The sequence below is a fragment of the Plutella xylostella genome, chromosome 30, assembly GCF_932276165.1.
Source record: "Plutella xylostella chromosome 30, ilPluXylo3.1, whole genome shotgun sequence".
NCBI lineage: Eukaryota > Metazoa > Arthropoda > Insecta > Lepidoptera > Plutellidae > Plutella > Plutella xylostella.
Genome location: NC_064010.1, coordinates 3,149,287 through 3,167,974, shown reverse-complemented (window position 1 = coordinate 3,167,974; position 18,688 = coordinate 3,149,287). Strand labels below are relative to the sequence as shown.

At 37.4% G+C, this 18,688-nt stretch overlaps 1 protein-coding gene and 1 long non-coding RNA gene across 7 annotated transcripts in view; one reads left to right on the top strand and one right to left on the bottom strand.

Moving 5' to 3' along the window:
- LOC105381501 (synaptotagmin-7) overlaps positions 1-18,688 on the top strand; it is a 487,160-nt gene that overhangs the window by 232,474 nt on the left and 235,998 nt on the right. The gene's annotated exons all lie outside the window — the stretch shown is intronic.
- Positions 7,349-8,610, bottom strand: LOC125491045. Of its 2 annotated transcripts, XR_007268080.1 has the most exons (3): positions 8,265-8,610; positions 7,741-7,748; positions 7,349-7,699 (listed from the first exon to the last, which is right to left on the bottom strand). It is a non-coding gene; the product is annotated as an uncharacterized LOC125491045 (long non-coding RNA). The 2 variants fall into 2 exon arrangements; XR_007268079.1 differs by having other exon boundaries at positions 7,349-7,748.

The following is an 18,688-nucleotide window of genomic DNA, read 5'->3' as shown; positions in this document are numbered from 1 at the left end:
TTTAGTAACGGGGGAATCTGTTTGACTACAGGCAACGTACAGCCTAAAGGTAGGGTCAAGTGTTGTACCTATGGACGGCTTTACCTGTGGACACCATCAATTTGGAATAAACTAAACGTTATTAAAGTATTTTTCAAACGCATCTATAAAGTTTTACTTATTATTGGCAACACTGACTAACACCATTTTCATTTTCTCAACGAAAGTGTCTTGTGTCGACCATGAAAGATTTTGAAGCAGAAAAGTTTTTTTTTTACCTTTGTTTTGTAAGGTTTTGTGATAAAAATACCCACACCTAGCAGATGATTGTTATGTATTTACGAACTCAGTCTATTCTTACTGAAATTACTGGTTTGAGCGAGTCTTTAACCGGTTTAATTTCACATACAACAAATGTTTTTGTTTTTTATGTCGTAATTTGTACCTGTGGACAGAGACATGTGTGTACCTATGGACATTAAGGTGGTCCACATTTGTATGGTAAAAATTCAAACTTTACCTAGAGGTCAGGCCACCCCCTCATTTTGTTATAGATCTCTATAATATCATATGTGCAAATTTTCAAAAAGATACCTTTACTAGAAGAGGATGCTCATCGCATATAAAATATTTTGTGTGTCCTAAGGTATAAAGATGTACACAGGTACATCTATCCTGTCCACAAGTACAAACGTCTGTTGTACCTATGGACAAACCAAGGGTTTTTAAAAAAACGTCCCTATCTTTTATACTGTCAAGGTTATCGTACCTACACTGTGTGATTTTAAAAGGCTGATCATCATGTTAGATTAAGAATAATAATCCAAATAAAAATATTTTCATATTTTTATGCTACAAATACTTTTACTCCAAATTCTGGAAACTGTCCACAGGAGTAACACTTGACCCTAAGGTACGTTCACCTTTAGCCGCGTACAGACCGGCCCAACGAACACCCAACGATGGATAGGTATTTATCACACATAATACAGTGCAGATTGCAGCAACGAAGGTCAACGAAACCCGTTGGTTGGCGCTCGTTTGGCCCGTCTGTACGTAGGTTTTCGGCATCGTACGTAACCGGCGCATTGCATTCAGTATTCTTTGTATAGAAATTCACACAAGTGCTTACACTTCATCGGCATTGCCGACATCGTTTCTCCATTCATTTATGAAAATCCGATTGATCCGATACGTACGATACTGATAGGTGGACGCTTACCTTAACCACATAATATCCACGGAAGTAATGTGTTGTAAAGTAAAGTCGTATAGGTGGTATAGGTATGTATACGAGACACACAGCAAAAACCGGTAACCGATTTAACAGACAGCACCAATGGATATTTATGGCGGAAACCTGACTTTGGGATTCGTTGTAGTGCTGGCGAAAAATGTACAGTCCGGCCATATCGATAGACATTATTTAAGACTAATATCTTCTTTATAATAGTTTCTTAAGTCGTAGGTAGAACGATATTTATTCAGAATGACGCCTTAAGTTCTTTTTTATGAACATGTATGCATCACTCAGGGAGGCTCCTTTCGTACACCCTTAACAATACCTAGGCATGCATACAACTGGCATATACTACTCACGGGCAATGAAAAAGTTCCATTAAGAAAATCATCAAATTATACTCTTGAACGGAAAAAAAAACTAACTTAATGACGCCTTCTGCAATATTAAAGTAAGTACATGAAACGGCGCATCAGAATATTACCAACGAAAACGTAAATAGGTATATCGTTCATATTCAATGTTTTTAAAAAATGGGGCCATTCGGTGTCTGCATTTTGTAAGTGGAACTGTTTCTTTGCACGTGAGTGTAGTTAGGTATAAATACTCTATCGATGGGCTATCGACAGTTGATAATCCGGCGGCAACACGAGGTGGGCTAGCGAGTTGCTAATGCGACAATGTTTAGCGCGATTGGAAATCCGCATTGGCTTCATATGTAAAGTAATCAAGTTTCATAATAAACACATGCTGGCAGTTTCCCCACCAAATACACTATTCTATTCTATTCTTTGTGGGGGTGTAAGTACCTGCACCTGGCTCTCTCGAGTGGAACCTTTGTGCATGTCCCCAAGGTCTAAACTGCCTTCCTAAGCTTGGACCATTTCCCACCACGCTGGTCCACTGCGGGTTGGTGGGTTCACATATCTAGATGTGCTAGATCTAGATATGCAGGTTTCCTCACGATGTTTTCCTTCACCGTAAGAGCGATGGTATACATTGTAAGTTAAAAGAACTCATTGGTACATGTCAGCGCCGGGATTCGAACCCGCATCTCTGTAGTCTCTGTAATCTCCCACCAAATACACTTGTGTAGTGGTTAGTGACCCTGACTGCTATGCCGAAGGTCCCGGGTTCGATTTCCGGCCGGTGCATGTTTAAAGACATACGTATGAGTATAATATTTTATGTATCTGCCTAGTTTGGGGTCAGATAACCGTATGTGAGATGTCCCCACATATTATTAATATCTATCTATTTATGTACTTACTGTTCTTTGTATGTAAATTATGTCTGTTGCACACAATACAAAGAACAGAACATAAAAGATAAAGAGTATTTGATCTTATGTAGGCGCAGAAAAAGTACCAAAAGCATTGAAAGTAGCATAGTTAATTTGACTAAAAAAAGTTTTACTGCCGTAATCAGACTCCAGGTTACGTAGGTATACCTAGGTACGCCAAATCACAAGCGTTCTCATGTAAAATAAATCATGATTAGGTATATCTTTAATTATATTAAGTACAAGTAAATACACAAAATAAAAATGTCTGCAGAATGAAAGCCGGGCAATATTAATATCTTTGAATTATTATCCTCGTTGTCATTGGTGCTTTACAATAAATTCATAGAAATAGATTATTAAAATCGGGCACAATAAAATGTTGTCCATCAACTTATTGTAATGAGTGTAATTAATTGACACAGATTTCGGAATTAGTAGGTACAGTGCGACAAACTTATGTGTTCCGGTGAGAGCGAACTAAATTGATCCATATCTCATTACTTACTAATGAATTGTATATTGTAAAAGATTAGATGGGTTTATTAACACCGCAAGAGCGAATTAACAATACGAGCAAACTTAAATTCTTAAAGAATTAAGAAATATTAAACATTTATGTGAGCTGTAACCAGAAAAAACAAGTTTGTGGCACTGTATGAGTGCGTAATTTGAAAAACTGTCACAGGATTCACCCTTGCTGAAACGAGGTACCTAAGTAGGTATAAGTATTTCCTACCAACAAGCGTACATTTTAAAGTAACTTCATACCTCAGTTGATGACTCTATTAAGGCGAAGCCTGCAGCTCCATCTCAAGTTATTAGGATGTAACTTAAAGCGATTAACTTTGATTAATAGCCGAGACTAGCCTGCGGGGTTTAAGGCGAAGTTCGTATATATTGAGAAATTATGCCGTCAACACTGCCTGGAATGAGAAGGGAAAATATTAGGTTTTGTTTCACGAGTAATTAATGGCTCTCACATAATTTTGTGATTAAATATGCGTAAGAAATATTTAATACACAATAATATCCCAACTAATAATTATAAATGCGAAAGTAACTGTGTCTGTCTGTCTGTTACTCTTTCACGCCAAAACTACTGAACAGATTTGAATTAAATTTGATATACATACGGTCTAGAACCTGGGAAAGAACATAGGCTACTTTTTATCCCGGTATTCCCACGGGAAAACCTTTTTAAGGTGAAGCGAAGCTCGCGGGAACAGGTAGTATATAATATATTTTATGACACCCTAATGGTGCAGCGGTTACTGACCCTAACTGCTATGCCGAAAGACCCGGGTTCTATCCCTGGCCGGGGCAGAAATTTGTTTAAAGGCAGATAATGATTATCTTACTTGGGTGTTAATACGGTCTATAATAATATACCTATGTATTTGTGTAGATGTATCAGCTGTCCGATACCCATATTACAGGTTCTGACTAGTTTGGGGTGGGATGGCTGTGTGTGAGATGTATCTACATATTATTAGAATAATTTGTCTATAAAATAGAACCTCAAACATTTCCTTAAAAACTATCTTCTAGTGGCTATCTTAACATCAGTATCATAAGGTTTATTTTCCTTCGTCACCCGTACTGCTGACTTTGACCTAAGGATAAGAATAAGGTAATCTTAGATAGTACTCTTATTTGGCATATCCTTTTCTCTCGAAATAAATTATTCCCCTAGCGAATAGATACGGATGCAAACGATCCCTACTCTGTGGAGAAGCTTTCACAGTGACAAATGTAAGACATGTACAGGGGTTTATATACAGGATGAGTCTTTTGTAGGTGCATATTCGGAAGTATGTTACAGAGCTCTTCATTCTGAAAAAACTTTTGTTATAATGACCTTGGGATATCCTGAAAAAAAAAGATGCTTTCCCATACAAAAATTGGTTGTTTACGTGACACTGTGTATGGGGAGTAGATTTTTTTTCTCGAGAATATCCCAAGGTCATTATGTAACAAAAGTTGTTCAGAATGAAGAGCTCTGTAACATACTTCCGGATATGCACCTATGAAAGAATCACCCTGTATACAGGAGGTGGCAAAAGCGGAAAGTGAGTAAATCAGTTGGCATTGCTAAACAAAAACTACTTTTGTACTTTGACTCTTGGAAATAGGCTTAAAATAAATTAATCGATTATTTATTTATTAAATTAAACAGTCGTCGTGGTGTAACGGTGTCGTGGTTATGTTTTATTATCTCTTGCCTTGTCTCACATTACCCCTTTCTTTATACTATCGATTTCTTTTCAGTGTGGTTGTCTGGAAGAGATTACTTTTAGTAATAAGGCCGCCGATTATACTATTTATTACCCGACTGCCGAAGGAGGAGGGTAATGTTTTTTTTGTCTATTTTTATGAAACTGTTTCTGTTTGTGTGCAATAAAGATTATTTTATCTTTATGTTTAACGGATAAGTTATCGGCTCTCATTCGTAACGCCGTGGGTTCAAAACCTACAATGTACGAGTAAGTTCTTTTGAAATAAGGAATTAAAGTGCAACTTTACCACGTAATCTTACGGTGAAGGAAAACATCGTCGTAAGGAAACCTGTACATATAGATTCTACATTGTACCCTAAGTTCATTGTACTATTTATTCTGTTTAAACAAAATAAGAAAAAGTTTTCATAAATTTAAATTTCGTAATCTATTAAACTGTGAAATCATTTCTTACTTTGATCTTTCCTTATTTAAATTGCTGTAACTATGAACAATGGTCGAAGAACCGATGACCGATGGGGTAAACGTGTTCTGGAGTGGAGGCCGCGACTAGGCAAACGTAGTGTGGGACGCCCTCCGGCTAGATGGGGTGACGACTTGCGAAAGTTGGCTGGTTATGATTGGATGCGGAAAGCTAAAGATCTCATCCAGTGTCGTGCTTTGGGAGGCCTACGTCCAGCAGTGGACTGCTATTCAAATTCAAATCATTTATTTCAGACTCAAAGTCCATAAGATAACACAATTAATATTCACAATCAAATTTAATATATATGCTATAGGCTGATGATGATAATGATGAACAATGGTTTGGCTGAATATTCAGGGAAAAAGCTCAATATTTTAGTAAAAAGTGAACATTTTACGTTCTTTCACCAGAATCACGAAACAAAATTGTATTTCCAATATTCCAATGAATGACAGCGGAGTAAAATAAAATCGTAATGGCATGTGACATGTTTCCTTTTAGGGAGCGGTTTCCGAACGTTTCGTAAAGAAAAAAACGTTTAGGAAAATAGAATCGTTGTGCGATTTGTATGATTGATTGACATACACAGATAGGAGAGAAAGTGTAAACGAATCCGATCTAAGAGATAGATGCGTTCCGGAGCGAAGACACATAGTTATTTTTTTGTTTATAGTCAGGTACCTGGAGTCATAACATTTTCTTCAGTTTAGAACAAGTTATACATACATAGATAACACTTAATAATAACATTAAAATAATCTGCAATATGGAAACTGAACAATAAACAACTCATCAAAATATTACCTACTTAAACTAAAATATTTATGTTCAAAATTTTAAATTAAAATATGTTTTTAAAAGATGGGTCTATTTGGTGTCGGATTTTTGTAAGTGGAACGCTTTTATTCCTCGTGATCGTGATGTATTAAATTTATATGTAGCATTAGATTGTCCTTTGACTATTTCGGTATTTTATTTAGCTTTATAAGGTTCATCAGAAAGATTTATGATGAACTAGCTGTTCCCGCGAGCTTCGCTTCGCCTTAACAATGTACGGGGAGAAAAAGCTAAAATTAAATATGGTGTACCAACCGGATCGGTGTATGGTCCGGTTGGCTATATTATGCATGTAAATAGTATATGTAATGTGCTTAATCATTGTAATGCATTTATGTATGCTGATGATACGTGCATAGTGTATGCAAACAAAGACCAAAATACCATAGAAAATAAAATTCAAAAGGATATTGATAACATAATTAAATGGTCGCACGATAACGGCATAATTATAAACATAAAGAAAACAAAGGGAATGCACCTATCATCACCACACAATATTAAAAAAGCCATAAATTACAATATCATTGGCCATGAGTATGAGTGCCTTCATAATAATAAATATAATTGTCAGTGTAAGCCCCTTGAGTTTGTTGAGAATTATAAGTACCTAGGCCTCACTATCGATAGAACAATGAGCTGGAAAAAACATGTACAGGAGGTATGTGACAAATTAAGAATACTTCTGGTGAAATTCTATCACCTAAAAAGAATACTGAACAGAAAAGTACTACGAACTATTTACTTTGCTCTTGTGGACTCACTTATAGACTACGGATTAGTTGCATATGGAAGAACGTTTAAATCTTATTTGGATCAAATAAAAGCATTGCAATTACGGTTCCTAAAAATGATGGTTAACACTAAAACAAGACGAGACTGTAAGGGAGACTACGAGAAACTATTCTCGGTATGTAACATCCTTCCTGTACATGAAAAGGTTAAATGTATGTTAACTATAAGTCAATTCCAAAACTATATCAGCTTGTATAAAACTCCTAATAGGATCACAAGAAGACCGATAAAGGCATTTAATCAAACATATAAACCTAAAAACTACTATGGCGCTCGTACTGTCAAGTATATTCTCCCTAGACTGCTTAACACTTTGCCCAGGACTTATTTTACTGATAACAAAACAAGTTTGATCAAAAAACAAATAAAGAAGTTTTATCTTAATAAATTAAAATTACATACCTAAACAAGCCCACCTACATCTATACTACCTATTACGAAAATAATAGCTCGTGTCGCGCTTATGAAAAATGGCTAGCTAACGGGAGAGGTGAAATGAGAAAGCCAGGGTTTAGCTTGACACAAATTTATTTAGAGGTCAAGTGTGGGTTAGGCCTACACTACACGATCAGTCAGTTTTCAGTTGGTACGGATAGGGACTCCCCTGAGTCGAAGAGTATCGGCGTGGAATCCCGATAACGCGACCGGCGTGGAAGTCCTCTTCTCCAGTGCCCAGGTAGGTAGGCAGGCAGGTCACGTGGCCGTTGCGTGCGCGTGGCGTGTAGCTCGGCTGCGCGGCGTGGTCAGCAACACGAAGGCAGGGGGTTGCCGAACCAGCACGTAGAGGGCGAGCCGTAGAAATACGAGTAGGTAGAAGTTCCGTGCAGTAGGTAAACCGTACCGTGGACGTAAGCGTGGACCTTGGAGTAGTAGCGTGGACCTTGGAGTTCGTAGCGTGGACCTTGGACCCTGGAAAAGATGGAAATCCAACGCATCAGTACACAGTTATCTTCTAGGTTCCACATACCGTCATCAAGACCTACAGCAGAGTACCTAATCTAACTTGATTGAGGCGGCAGTGGAAACCAGAACGGAATACCTAACATTAATTTAAGATAGACTAGAAATTATTACAAAAGGCCGAAAGCGGTAGACTAGCTGCAGCATAATTTGAATAAAAGTATTTAATGCATCTAGGCAAGCTAGCGTATTCAAAAAGATAAAATAAAAGAAACAGGAAAGCTGATGAAACATCTAAATGATAATGCGTAATTGCATGTCCGCCATCTTGGCTGCTATAAGTGCGCAGTTAGTAAGTAGTTACGTTAGCTATTTGCTAACTCGTAAGCGGCGTAAGCAGCGAGTAGAAACAAGAAAGGAAGCTACGTTAAACAAATTTAAATTAACACTTTTAGAATACAGTAGTACACGTTTAAAACACAAATAGGTTCCTAAAATGAGCTAAGCAAGTCTGATCACACTTACCCGATATTGGGGAAGACACGCACAAGGTACCACTGGTAAAGTCTAGGTCATTCGACACTTTAGAGCGGGCTAGGCACCTAGAGGACTGCCGTGAGGTAGGGTCACGCGCAGTCGATGCCGTAGCCCGTGGACGAATGATCGAGAGCCAGTGGTCACCGAGTGGGGCTGCCGCGAGAGGTGGGGACAATAACAAAAGACCGCTTCGCTGGCTAGGGATGGGAACGCGTCGATAATTTGAAGAATTATCGACGCGAAGATTAAGTTATCGATAAAGTCGATACTTTTAAAAAGGGAATTTACAATTAAATGATGAAGTTATTTACTAATATGTAAGTTATTTATTTAGAAGAAACGTTAACGTTACACTCGCTCAGAATGTTACTTATAATACCTATTGTTGAGTATACATACGAAATATTTTACAATAATCATTATACTTAAGGTAATTTAGATTATACCTAGTAGTGTTTTATAGCATAATATGTAATAATAATATAAGATACTAATGTAAAATGAGAGTGTTATCTGCCAACAAACTGCTTGCATGCAGTTTGGCAGAGTGCTGTAAATTAAACTTTGTATTTTATAATGAATAAAAACATTAATAATAATAAATTAAAAAGTTTTCCCGTGAGAATTCCGGGATAAAATTGCCTATGTTCTTTCTAGGGTATAGACGATCTGTATACTTACCAAATTTCATTCAAATCCGTTTAGTAGTTTTGGTGTGAAAGAGTAACATACAGAAAAACACACAGACACAGTTACCTTCGCATTTATAATATTAGTTAGGATAGTTAGGATTTGACTTTGGCTTTCAAGGTCAATGCTCATTTTGCCAGCTCTTTAGAACCGAATCCAATTCTATATACCTACTACTATACATATAACACATCTGATAATTTATAGTCCCAACCCCATCTTCATTATTTAAAGCGTAGTCACGCGACCAACTACATCAAAGAGAAAAAAACGTCCTCCAATTTCCTAAGAAAATATTACCCACCCTTTATCTATTCAGGTTTCGGGTTCAGCATTGAATCAAGAGAAAGACCCGCTAGAATTTTATTTTTTACTAGCTGTTCCTGCGAGCTTTGCTTCGCCTTAAAAAGTTTTCCCTTGGGAATTCCGGGATAAAAAGTAGCCTAAGATGTTCTTTCTCAGGGTCTAGACCATAATATGTATACCAAATTTCATTCAAATCCGTTCAGTAGTTTTGGCGTGAAAGAGTAACAGACATACAGACAGACACAGTTACTTTCGCATTTATAATATTAGTTAGGATTTCCCCCTGAAACTAGAAAGAGGAAGAAATTATTAATTTAATGGGTGAAAGATTTAATAATGTTAAAATTGAAGCAACGAAAACTTAATTGATCTTAGGTTGTCTGGTAGAGATAGCTTTAAGCAATAAGACCGCCTTTTTGTACTATTTTATATATAAGTTGTGATATTGTAATGTTTTCTTTAATGGTGCAAAATAAAGAGTAGGTATTCTATTCTATTCTTAATGTTAGTTCTAAAAAAAGTATATTTGGTGTCGGCATTTGGAGGGTGGACTTTTTCATTGCTCTCGAGGTAATGGGATTAAGGTAAAAGTTTTAATTTCACTTTAGGTTATATCCAAGATCAATTAGCGGCGCCGAATTAAAAGAAAAACTTCCGTTTGAAAGTGACCTCCAAAACCTCCCATTACCCAGTAGGTACCTAAAATGTGTTCTGTAGCCGCGACTAGAAAAACGTAGTGTGGGACGCCCTCTGGCTAGATGTGGTGACGACTTGCGAAAGGTGGCTGGACATGATTGAATGCGGAAAGCTAAAGTTCGCATCCATTGGCGTGCTTTGGGAGAGGCCTACGTCCAGCAGTGGACTGGTATAGGCTGATGATGACAGAGTACCTACTTAGAATGTAGAGAAACAACGTTTTTTTGTGTTTTTTACTTAATTTTCATTGGTCGGGGTAGTTGGCCTTGGGTGATCTCAAAGTGAATAAAACTGTTAACTCTATAATTTAGTCGTTGCTAACCGCTGCGCCATCCGGTCGTCCACTTTACATCACAACAATATCTCTTGCACTAATAGTCTCGGGTTGGAATCCAGGCCTGTCTTATTGTCTTTGGCTTACCATCCAGTACCTACAATTACTTTTTAATATGGAATAAGTACTAATTTATTTTACGAATTCAAATTCAAATATATTTATTTCGAAAGACGAAGGAAAAAATGAACGGTGTTACATAATTGAAAATGTCTGCTTGTCAAAATCGTTGTTTGTTGTGCACGTGCTTAGAATACGAAATTCCTTTTTACTTTCTTGACTTTGATATTACCTAATATTTGTAGAGAATTTTAAATTACGGTTGAGAGTTTTAATTTTGATTGTGATTTTTTAAAAGTTTCTATAATAATTTATTATACCTATTATATCTCCTCATCTGGCGGCTAAAAGTAGGCATAAAATACAATACAACACACTTTATTTGCATCAAGAACAAAAATTACAAAAGAAAACAATACTTAAAAAATAAAACAGTACAAAAAGGCGGCCTTATTGCTTATAGCAATTTCTACCAGGCAACCTTTGGATGGAAGAGAGTGTGTCTGTATACGATTGTGAGATAGTTATATAAAAATAAGTAATCTTTGCACGATGATATCACAAATTCCTTAGCGGATGCTGGATTTGCACCCATTTATGTTATCCGTCCATCACGAACCTTCACTTAATTCACATTAGGTATGGGTTCCATTTTCAAAGCAGCACCCTGTATAACACTATAGACTTGTTGATACACCAACTGCGAAGTCCTTACCCAGAGTTCTGGCTCTGAGCCAACCGATTACATGCTATGAGGACGTATTAAACTGAGGCCTACTTCCTGACGGATGAAGTCAGTGCCAACTACCGAAACGATAAATTTTAGATGTTTCTTATTGATATTTACAATCTTAGATTAGCAATATACTAACCAGATGGTGTGTTACATGCAAAAACAAAGCAAAAAGGCCGTATCCGCACCGCGAATATTAATTCGTGCGAATTATATTCCCCCATCGAAGTCCGCCTGTTGATTTTTTGCGTTTTTTTTTCCGCAAGTGCGGAAAAAAATCGCGTCCTATAGTATTAATTTGATGTGTTACAGAATTGCGAATTAATTCCGCGCGGACACGGCCAAAAGTGTTTGCATTGTGTTCATTGTCAAACCGTTCGAAAGTTCAACCTAAAGTCGTCGAAATAAATAATAGGCCCGCTTGGACCCTATTTACTCTTGATTTACTTGATAAAATACATAAAAACAACATTTTGGCTTAATTTTACGGCTGAAAGGAAAAAGAAATTTTAATTTTGAAGCACCAAATGTTAGGTACTTAGGGTGGGTTGCATCAACATCCCGGTTATCGTAATAGTTAAGGTTAAACTTAGCAATGACAGAGTCGTTACAGTTAATATTTTACTGTAACGTGTTGCACCATCAAATCGTCGGTCATTGTTAATGTTATTAGGGTTGCTATTCGTTTGAGACATAATTATCCCCAAAGTTACTGTGGGAAACGTTTTTATGTAATGCTAGCTGTCGGACTGAAGCCGACACAGAGTACATTGTAGCCGTCATTCTCTGTCAAAGCACTCAAAGTCAACATGTCATAGAGGAACTAAGTCTGTTGTTCCTCCAAATATTGACCAAAAGATTATCATCAATAAAACCCGCGACAAAGTAGACTCTAATAAGCCTTTATTAACCCTAGAGTGCTCGCGCTATGAGCATTTTGCCGCCCTCGGCAAATAATGTTTATTATTTTGTGAACTATACACTTCTCAAGGTCCAGCGTCCATGTAGCTGCCCTCTCGGTCTTCTCCTACATGTTACGTAAATTTGGAGAAATTCAGTGCACAGGTTACAGCAGGAAGAGAGAATTGAAGAGAGTGTGTCGCACGGGGCGGCAAAATGCTCACTGCGCGAGCACTCGCGTCAGTGAAATTAAAGTTAATTTTTAAACAATTGTTATGAAATATTGTTAGTTTTTCAGTCTTTTTTGGTAATAATAATGTAAATTAATTTAGGTATGTGTCTATTTCAGTTTACATTCGATTTACGATATAACTTTGTTAATTTACTAACAAGTTAATTTTACGAAGAATTTACCTGGAAAAAATAGCTCTGCCTATAACTACACCACGTATACTCGTAACAATAGAATCTTACATATGGACAGTACATAAGTGTTTTTTATTGGTCCGGAGGTACAAATCTCCCGTTTTGTACCACCGGACCAACAAAAAACACCCTAAAGAAGAGAGGGTACATGCCTATAACTATGTCCATATAAGAAAAATAGCAGGTCAAAAAAGGGTGCAATACATGAAGGAAGTTAATGTGCAACGAACACTTTGTGTTCATGTTTCAGTACTGTGTTGCTAAAATAAATGCTGTAGATGACGATAACGTCTATTTTTTTATTTTATTTTGAGATTTGTTGATTTTGTGTGGCTTAAGACAAATTTATACCTAAAAGATCAAAATTTTTCCCAAAGCATGAACGACAGCTCATATATTGAACAATTATAATATAAAAACTATAAATATTACTTTTTCTAATACCATATGATTCATTTTATTCAAATTATATGCATTTATAAGTTTTCGTAATTATTAAGTGTCCAAAAAATACATTTTAATATGGGCGGCAAAATGCCGCCACGCGAGCACTCGCGTCACAAAAAATGGCGCGACTACTCTAGGGTTAAGAGCGGTGGTAGCTCAGTCGGGTAAGCGCCCGCTTCTCACGCCAGAGATGCGGGTCCGATCCCAGCGCTGACATGTACCAAATACCAATGAGTTCTTTTAACATAAGTACAATGTATACCATCGCTCTTAAGGTGAGGAAAACATCGTGAGGAAACCTGCATATCTAGATTTAGCACATCTAGATATGTGAACCCACCAACCCGCAGTGTACCAGCGTGGTGGAGAAATGGTCCAAGCTTTGAAAGGCAGTTTAGACCTTGGGGATATGCACAAAGGTTCTATTCGAGAGAGCCAGGTGCAGGTACTTACACCCCCAGAGAATAGAATAGAATAGAGCCTTTATTATTAATTATCTTATTAATTAATTCTTAACAAGTTGAAATAAAAACTAACGATGTAATCTATTAAAATAATTATTTATTGACATCCTTCGATTATGCTCATCATTCCTGTTAACTGCATAGACAGGTTCATCTTCATCAGATGATGAATCATCATAAAAAACCTAGCTGGTGGTACAGCACAGGGTCTCTATTTTGTTTACATAATATATGTATTATGCAGCTATGCCGTAGCCACAATAATGGGCTGCACTCTTTTTAGTTCTGTCCTTATTTTCATTGATATATTTCTGTATTTGAGTGATTGCAAAATTTCTGAAAACAATGTTATTCAATTAAAGAGTTACGTAGGTTACTTTGATATTAGATTGCTGCGCTGGACCAAGGCTAGATAGTGGCTGGATAAGGAAGGCCGAGGGCACAGTGTTGTTTCGCTCCTTGGAAGAGCCCATGGCTAGAAGTGGACGCTTATTTGGTGGTGAAGATGATCATTACACCTACAACATAATAATAGGTGCACTTACTTCGTCGTTGGAGGCAGTAAGGAAGGTTCTAGTTTTAAAGCCAACACACGAGCCACATTTTTGAGACCTGGAACCTGCGAATCTATCAGTTCTCTGAAAGTACACCTTTCTCTTCATATTTCGTAAGTTCCGTACTTACTCCACCTCAATCTCAATTTCTGAGGAACTTGTTTCAAGCACTATTTCACGTTAGAAGCGACATGATAAGAATTATTGAATATTAATATTTGTACGTAATACTGTTACTTTGAGGTTATACCGTCGGGTTTGACAGCTACCTGACTTTAACTTTAACAGTAACCGGCCAACATGGGGTGGTTATGGTTATCGTTAAAGTTATGACGTCATTTTAACCATAGTTGAATGGTGCAACCAATTTTTCGCTTAACCGATGCTTTGACAGACGATGTGACGTTTGTAATAGTTAAAGTTAAATGGTGCAACGCACCCTAGTGTTTAGATTTTTATGACTTAGATTTGACACCAGCTGTCATCCCATACATTTTCGAGCTGTCCAAACGGGCCTATTATAATATTTCGACGACTGTAATGAAAACCATTTTACAAATGGATAAAGTCACAAATATTCTAACCAGACCAATTCAGAACACAGCGGTTGAAATGTGGTGTTATTTATCGAGACGTTTCTTTTGCACAGACACTCCATCTAGTTTGTATTATTATCTTTGTTTATAATCATAACCTATTGGCTATGTAGTCATGAGTCAATATAAATAGTTATCCGTTTAGATCCAATTCATTTAGATTATTAACCTGCGTCGAAATTCTTGGTAAAGTAATATTACTTGGTGGCACAATTATAAGGGTACGGTAGTCAAGGCAACCCTACGAAATTGGTTGATGATGAACATTAAGGTTCATTCCTAACATTATTTTAATAAGTACTAGATGGAAAGTCAGTGCAAAAGGATGAGCTCTCATTTTGAATTAATTCGGTTAGAAAACATAGTAAACACACACACACACACACGCACTCACGCCTAGTACTAATGTACTCCCTTGCGGGGTAGGCAGAGGTGCATTGCTGCACCCACTTTTCGCCAGAGTGTTATGTTAGTCCCAATGTAATAGGGGGCGGGCCTATTGCCATTTTACGGGCACATCCAAGACCCGAGAACAAATATCTGTGTTTAAACAAATATCTGCCCCAGCCGGGATCAATCCAAAAATACTATTTAAACAAGAATCTTAGTACATTCTCCCAAGGGTTCTACCAAACTTAACAAAGTACAACACTTCATTTCTCACAAAATATACGCACTTTCTCTCTATTTTCAAAAAGAAACCCTTTAAACAGTATCGCGGTAACTGCTAACAGCTCTATCCGCATTGGACCCTCATCTTTGGCGCTTAGCCGTGCCAAATTATAACAATGACGTCACACGTACGCCCGACACGAGCTTCCCTTATGAGATGGCAGACAGCCAATCCCGGCGCTGTACCGGTCTGACTGTAGGGTTCGACTTGGAAAAAGGTGTTCGGTTTGTGACCCAGATTTTGGGACATAATTTTGGAGCAACTTGAAGGTAATCTTAAGATTCTTAAGAGCTAGCCCACTTTAATGTCATTAATTAAATATGAATTTGCATGTATTTAAAAAATGGCGATTGTTTTTGTTGCAGCTGATTTACTAACAAACAAAGTAGGTACTTATCCTTATCATAGTCATTGGTCCAACGCTGCCGCTGATAGATAAAGTAACTGAATAATTAGATTTAGGCTTGCGGAAAATCTATTAAACTAAGGGTCACTTTTACCAAACGCTAAACGTATTTAAAATTGTATTTAAATCAAATTTTAAATACATTTTGTACCAACTGACAGACGTTTGACAGGCTACTAAATACGTTTAGTGTTGGAGCGGTGGTAGCTCAGTCGGGTGAGCGCCCGCTTCTCAATCAAGAGATGCGGGTTCGAATCCCGGCGCTGACATGTACCAATGAGTTCTTTTAACTTAAGTACAATGTATACCATCGCTCTTACGGTGAAGGAAAACATCGTGAGGAAACCTGCATATCTAGATTTAGCACATCTAGATATGTGAACCCACCAACCCGCAGTGGACCAGCGTGGTGGGAAATGGTCCAAGCTTAGGAAGGCAGTTTAGACCTTGGGGATATGCACAAAGGTTCCACTCGAGAGAGCCAGGTGCAGGTACTTACACCCCCACAGAGAATAGAATAGAATAGAATACGTTTAGTGTTTGGTGAGTGGAATTTCACCTAAGTACATAAATGTCATGAAAGGGTGAGTCCAACCCATTCTCCCAATGGGTTCCCACCCAGATCGAGGCCTATATCAACAAGTCAGGCGCTGAAAATGCAAATACTACCAGGTGGTATTGGGATAAGGCTACACAGCCATGTAGGACCATTCCGAACGGTAATTCGCTGAAGGGGATGACTCGTGGATGTGAAGGAAACCGCGTGTTGGTAATACTGGATACTAGTTTATTGTTGCTTGTACAGCGAGGTCCCGTGGAAAGAGGCCGAGACTCCGCCTGTAGCGGCTTATATGCTACCACCACCCCCGACACTGCGCCATCTAGCAGGATGTATAGGAACTTAATAGTGTAGTAATGCTTAATAATCGATCTATGCAAGTAGCCTGCGAGATAACGCTGTGTTTACATAGGAAACTAAGTAGTTAAACCTTCTAATTTATAGATGGCGCTAATATACTGTTAACACAGTTAACATTCGCGAATATCGAATTATCAGTTCGATACAGGCCCGTTGATACGACGGCTTACCGTTAAGATATGGAGCGTAGTGCGAGTGGAACCTTGTCGTATTGAAATTGTATTGCTTGGAGGGATCAGCTAGTATTGGTAATTCCATATCTCGATATGATAGTCTCATAATAGAACATTAACTCTTATGCCGGTCGTTGTGCCGGTTTATGGGCTAGATCTAGGGGCCACTTGCACAAAAATTTAAATCTATATTTAGTGTCAAATCTCGATTTAAGAAACGTCAATCCATATAAAATTTGACACTAAGTCGAGATTTAACACTAAATCTAGATTTAATATGTTTCTGCAAGTGGCCCTAGGACGTTAATGCTAGCATTCTAGCAATTTAATATCGATATAGTTTTTGTCCAAGTATTACTATAGATATGGAAATAAGTGATTGAAGGAGTATTTAGACAAAAATTTTATCCCGTCTTTTATTGTATAAAGGCTGAGCATGTTGTTTACCTGCCTACCATGGTAAGAATAGATATATAATCGTAATTTAAATGAGACGCTCATAAATGTTTTAAGGAAAAAAGAATTTAAACCTGCAACCAGTTATGTTACTCAAACAGTTAAAGCAGCAAATAAAAAATAGGTACTTAACAGAGAGTTTCGCAGTTTCATCAATGCCCCAAAGCCTACTCAATAAAATGAAAGTTTAAAATTCCCGAGTATTTTTCTCATCTGGCAACCCTGTCAAATTGCAAATTGTTGCCAGCACCGCTTGTCGAGATAAAAAAAACACAGCGGAGTTCCACACTTTGTTTGCCTTTGTTTAGCTGGCGTGCGATTAATTGGTAATAACTCAGCTTTTGTGTCTGTTTTTAGATGAACACCTGACGTTATGTTGCGTGCTATATTTGTCTTTTTAGGACTCCCCGAAAATAATTATACTATAAATATGACGCATGTATTTTAGGCACGGGAGCTGGTTTCCTAAATATTAAATTTTTGGTCCGCTTTGTTAAGAAGATAGAAATTTGATGCTGATGATTTATAGGGTGGTTTATTTAAAAAAATAAAGATTTTTATACCATGGCATGGACGGCTACCCTATTCTCTAAATTACAAAGCCCTGAAGCCATCGAAACAAAACGGCTTTCAGTCAACTTGAGAAAGTTCGTCAGAGCAATGAATGTGGTTGAACAGAAAATTCAACGATAGACAAAGTTTCTGTTAAGTTAAGTTATCTTTGAGCCTTCACAACTTAAAGTTGTGAAGCGAAACCCTTTTGCTGTCTAGGGCTTTTCATTTGTCGGTATAGATTTTAGTTTACTGAGTTATAACGGTAAGTAGCATGGGCGTACCCAGGATTTCAGATAGGGGGGGGCAGCTCTTGAGATGATCGGTCGGGTATATTGAAACAAAAATCATGAAAATTGTCTTTTATTAAGGTCAACTAGGCCAATTGCGTCTACGGCCCAAATTAATCTTTTCGATCCTATTTGAAAACGGCTTTCTCAATATTGAAAAATGCCATCTAGTTACGGTGGCTTAAACTAAATACTTTACGTGAACTGCAGACAGATGGTGTTGTAGTCAACATAATATTATCCAAGTATTCAGTCATTTTGTTATTTGCACATTTTTTTTAAAGTTTGGTACTGTGACAGGTGATTGAAAATGTGAATCTAAAGTTTTCTTTATCAATTGATTTTATTCAGTAGGTATTCTAAACAATAGTCATTGGGCTACTTATATAGACACAAATTTTCAATGAAATAGCTTTATTTGATGAATTAATGATGTTAATTTTTTATGTTTGATAAAAGTCGCGGGGTAAATGCGTTAGGCGTAATGGGGCTATTGCGATTGTTGCATCGCATTGCCTCAAAACAGAAATCGTCAACCTTTTAATACATACATAATTATGCTCACGACTGTAGTCACCCGCTTTTCGCTATAAATTTGTATCACCTATATGTTTTTTATTGAGTACAATGCACTAAAGTTGTCGGGTAAGTGTAAGTGTACAACCCGACTGTCAGATTTTTTCAAGCTGCCCGAAGGCCTCTGACTAGGCTTAACAACTGCTGCCGAAGCAGCAACC